This window comes from Pogonomyrmex barbatus, unplaced genomic scaffold (genome assembly GCF_055798465.1).
Source record: "Pogonomyrmex barbatus isolate J1 unplaced genomic scaffold, ASM5579846v1 scaffold3, whole genome shotgun sequence".
Taxonomy (NCBI): domain Eukaryota; kingdom Metazoa; phylum Arthropoda; class Insecta; order Hymenoptera; family Formicidae; genus Pogonomyrmex; species Pogonomyrmex barbatus.
The window spans coordinates 12,597,675-12,602,808 of NW_028297127.1; the positions used below are offsets into that span (position 1 = coordinate 12,597,675).

The 5,134-nt window shown below is 39.8% G+C and overlaps 1 long non-coding RNA gene across 1 annotated transcript; it reads left to right on the plus strand.

Moving 5' to 3' along the window:
- Positions 1–1,179: 1,179 nt before the first annotated feature.
- Positions 1,180–4,117, plus strand: LOC105422491 (uncharacterized). Its single transcript, XR_967260.2, has 2 exons — positions 1,180–2,266; positions 2,398–4,117. It is a non-coding gene; the product is annotated as an uncharacterized LOC105422491 (long non-coding RNA).
- Positions 4,118–5,134: the final 1,017 nt, after the last annotated feature.

Below are 5,134 nucleotides of genomic sequence, written 5' to 3' on the forward strand. Positions count from 1 at the left end.
GCTCCGCGGCACCGCGAGCGAATTCATTTCGCGTTCCGAATTCCGCGCGTCGAGCAGAGGAGAAATCAATGTACGGGCGCGATACAATCGCGCGGAATTCGTTCGCCGAAGAGCGTAAAAGTCTTGGCGGTTGAATAAACGCCAGAAGTTCCCACGCACGCAGGGTACGGCGGGACGGTTGAACGGCTTGATGCATTTGGCAAGGGTCGCGGAGATAAAGGGGAACGCGTGAAGATCCGACCCTTCGCTGCAACGATGTTCTTTTCGAGAGAGGAACCAAAGCTGCAACGGTGCGTGCGTGCGCGCGCGCGCGCGCGCGCGCGTATCCAGACGCTCGTCTGGATTATTCAGCATAGAGAAATTTACATTTCTTAACACGCGTGTATACATACGCTTCTTGTATGCTTCGATCATGACGAGAGCCGTGTCGAAAATTCATTCACCTCGGGATTCCCCATCGAGAGATTCATCTCGTGTGGTATCGACAGCGCTTGAGAGAGAACGCCAAGTCCCGCCGACGGGATCGTGACGTCGGTAGATCTTCGTCGAAAGATCCTCCTCGCGAGAGTCGTGTCTATCTAGGTACATACGAGGTCGAGCCTTCACCTCGATCACCCAGTATATACATATGAGACTCGCGTGCGAGAGCGAGACGGGGCGCGAGAGGGAGAGACGGCGAACGCGCGCGAAGAGAAGGCAGAGAGAGGCTGAAGCCCGTGTGCTTGGAGCCTGTGTAAGACCTGTAAGAGCAAGCACGACGAGAGAGCCGGGGAAAGATTCGGAAGAGAGCGAGAGCGCGACGTGAGGAGAAAGGGGAGTGAAACGAGGGAGAGAGCGAAGGCGCGAGAGATCGGTAAGAGGGGTCATTGGTTGTTCGTTGCACGCTCAACGTATGGGAATCGTTATGGACCAACTACAGCCGTTGGAATGTGTCCTTTTTTTCCTTTTTGTGTCTCCCTCGTATACCTGGCGAACGAACCGTTCTCCCTCCGTGTAGCGGCGGTGGCGATGGCGGCAGCGACGGCGGCGGCGGCGGCGGCGGCGGCGGCGGCGGTGGCGGCGGCGAACCTCTTGTGGGTCTACCGGCGACCAGCAGAGCAGACTGCGATGAGAAGGAGCGTGCCCAAGATAGAGAAGAGTCGAGTTCGATCTGAGGAGAAAGGAAGATAGGGCATGTAAGCAAACGAGAAAAAGAGAATGAATATGGACGGTGCGCTAGTCGGAGAGAAAGACTCGAATCGACCGCCGCGGCACTGTACAGAGGAGAAAGGAATAGGTACCAGAGAAGAGATTGGGCCAAGAGTGGCGAGGATGACGAGGAAACCAAGAGAAACCAGGAGAACCAGGAGAGACAGCCGAGGGACGAAATAATGAGACTGTAAGATAAAAAAGATGATCTCAGAAGATAAGTCGATGATCATCAACGGACAAACAATAGATCGAGAGGAAAAGAATCGACTACGGCCGTTGTAAAAAAATTATGAAAGGGAAGACGAGGAAGAGATGCGAGACGAGAACCAGTAGGCAAGAGTGAAGAGGAAAGATGAAAGGAGAAAAATGCTACTGACAATTCAAGAGGTAGAGAAAGTAGTGAATGAGAAGCACGTATATAAAAACGACATATCGTTCGAAAAGAAGCTTTCATATAAAACAATGCATTTCCGTATATCCGCCTATATACAACAATATCATCGAAAAATTATCACTAACATCAGGATATCTTATGTACGAGTAATGTATTCTAACTAGAATTTATCGTCAAATAATATTGTGTAAGGACGAGGTAAATATGAAGTATTCCAAAGTATAGTATGTTAAGATAAGTGAAAATTGTAAGGCCTTTATAATATTATAATGTATTAAGTTCATATTAGGATTGTAATATATTAATACATTACATTTCACAATATTTTATTAATCAAGGCCTTTTGTTCATTCTTTCTGTTTTAATCTTTTTATTAACCAGAAGCCATTAATCTTTTTTTTTTAAACGAGTTAAACTATATTTAAGCTGTTTTATATATTATATATACGTATTATATATTATAGAGATATTATATATTATATAGATACATACATTATATATTTAATACGTTATATTATTAATACATATTATTTTAAAACTGAAAGTTTTAACATTTGTAAATTTTAATAAAATTTTATAGGGATTTTTAGGATATTGCTGCCCTAAATGAGGAGAAAAATCATGGATCAAATTTTGAACAAAATATGAATCGATGAACTAAGAGTCTAATTTAATTTAATTGTAAGTACATCTAATGAGAAATTTTAATAAGAATCTGATTATCGCGATTACATTAAAATCCAACCAGATTATCTTAAAAGAAACTAATAAAAAGTTGGAACTCAACCTTATCATGAGATAAATTTCTTTAGTTGGATAAAGATAAACGTTTGCGGAACTAGATCGCAGAAATGCCGTGCTCCAAACGTCGGGGTAGCCATACATGATGAACGCGGAGGAGGCAAACGGTGTCCGCAAGAACAAGTTTGAGAACAAGAAGAAGGGTCGCGAAGGCGCACGGCTGCGAGGACATTCGTCGACGTCGCCGTCCATCGTGGATCCGCCGTGGATGAACCTGCGATCGCGGCCCAATTAAAAGAAAAAAAAAGAAGGAAGATCGGACCGATTACCCTCAAAGAGGGACGCAAGAATAAAGCGAAGGACGCCAAAGAGCGGGACCGGGAGACCGGCACGGAACCGGCGAGGAGTTGTAACGCGAGAACGAGAGATCGGCACGGGCGGGAAAAAGAGGGAGAAGAAGAGAAAAAAAGGAGAGTGAGGAAGGAGAGACTTCCGACGCTTCGCTTACGGATCTGCTGGATGGTGGTAGGGAAACCCACACCGGCGAGATACCCAAGGTAGACTCGAATGGAACCGAGACGGACCGAACAACGAACGAACGACCAGTAGAAGATGTAGGTAGAAGAATAAAGTATGAGACGTGGTTTATCAAGGTAGATGAAGATGGAGAACTAGTCCTCTCTCTTTCTCTCTCTCTCTCTCTCTCTCTCTCTCTCTCTTTCTTTCGCTCTCCTTCCCCCTTCTTCTCTCTCTCTCATTTCTCTCAGTATGACGCTGCGACGGTTTGACTCACAACGTCACAATGTGGATTTGAACGGGCCAATCGCATTCGCAGGCATCTTGTTCGCCGGTTACACACATGGAGGGGTCGCAGAGGCTGGCGATGTAGGGGAATCAAAATGATGGAGGGGCACGAAAGGTGCGTTTGCTGATCTGTCCTCTATACAGCAGTTGTACAGTGAGTGCGGTGGTGGTCTCATCTGGTACCGGGCCAGGTGTTCCTGCCTTTTTCGCTTGATCTCTGTGTGTCCTTGGTACGATAGAGATAGTGATGGACTAAACATGAGAAACTTTCTGATGTGAACTATCAGGTATGTTCCTCCTGAGTCAAGTATGGTTCTTCAATCACGCGATATAACAGATTTATAATAATGCGCAGTTTAAAGAACGGGCGGACATTTCGAGAGATTTTATATAGCTAGCTTGAAAATAATCTATTCCATCTCGTACTCGAGTAAAGTCCGCTTGAATCGAGAGCGAGAGTAATAGGGTACGAATTCAAATTACGATCTCTTTTTTATTGGAGTCCCTTTTTTCTATAAAAGAGAATTTTGAAATCTAGAAATTACGAAATAAAATAATAAATTTTCAAAATTGAGGAAATATTGTACGTGTATAAATCGTAGAAAAAATCGTAGAAAAAAATCGATACGCGAGCGGTAAGATAATAAATATAATCCTAAAAACTTTTTTGAAGTAATAAGAATATAGAAGAGATATATTAAATTTTGGATACGTGGATGAATAGAGAATCTTTAAAAGATCATTAAGAGATAAATCTTACTAATTAGAAAATCAATACTCTTCGCCTACGTCTAATGACTGCACACATTAAGACAGAATCGAGAAAAAGGAAAATAATAATTAACTTGGAATCGAAAAATCGGAAGACAATAAATTAAAAAACTTTTCGCGGTAAAATTATACTAAATCTAAATCTGCAACAAATATAAAAATTGATTCATCAAAAATAATCATGATTTAACATCGAAAAAAAGAAAAAAATAATAACCCTAAAGAATAAAATAAATTACCCTAAAGCGATTTTCACAAATTAAAATTTTTTTTTAGTGAAACTTTTGTACAAAGTCCATTGATGGTACAATATAACCAAGTACATTTTGGGATTTGCAATCTGAAACGTTGTTGACGATATATTCGTCCGCAGATAAGAATTCTCTGATTATTTATTTCAATGACTTGAGATAAATAAAAAATACTTGGTAAATCAAGAAATCTTTTTAAAAAATTATAAAATGAAAGATTTAGTCTTACTAGCTTAGTCTAGTACTAGCTTTAGTCTTTATGTTATTTTAGTCTTATTTAGTCTTACTAGCTTTTAGTCTTTTATGTTATTTTTTTAACGAGCCATTTATCTTGAGAATGATACGAAGTTAATGTTTTTCTAATCTTTGTGCTACCTAAAAGTTGATAATAGGTACACGCGTTTTTCCACCCGCATTGTTTTACGGACATTCATAGCATTTCAGAATTGGGCTTACATCATTCCCGATGTAAGCGGCTTATGCTATACCGGTCGACACGAGGTACATTAGTTGAAATAAACAGTTTGAGAGTACCGAAGCGTGGAATACCTTGATTTCGTGTGTAATAGCTAACTTCTTGCTAAAAACTTTATTTAAGATTTAGCTGAACAAATGACATATTGAATATAATATTCTTATCACGCTTATTGCGAAGAGAAAAATCAATTTATCTTTGTAAAACTAAATTCGGTTTCTTCAAATCACAAATTTATATAATTTATATTACATTAATATTAATATCGAGATGATTCTTAAAATTGTTAAAATAAAGAAATAGATAATATAAAAATCTTTGAAAAATCTTTAAATATTTGGTTTTTGAAAATCAACAAATTGTATGGATGTTTTAATATTAAAGAGTGTGATTATTTTCGTTATTATATATATATATTACTTTGTCAGTTATTTCGTACAAGTTATTGTTATTGTTTCAATATTCTTTAAAATTGTCTTCTGTTGCTAATATTTTTTCACGAATATG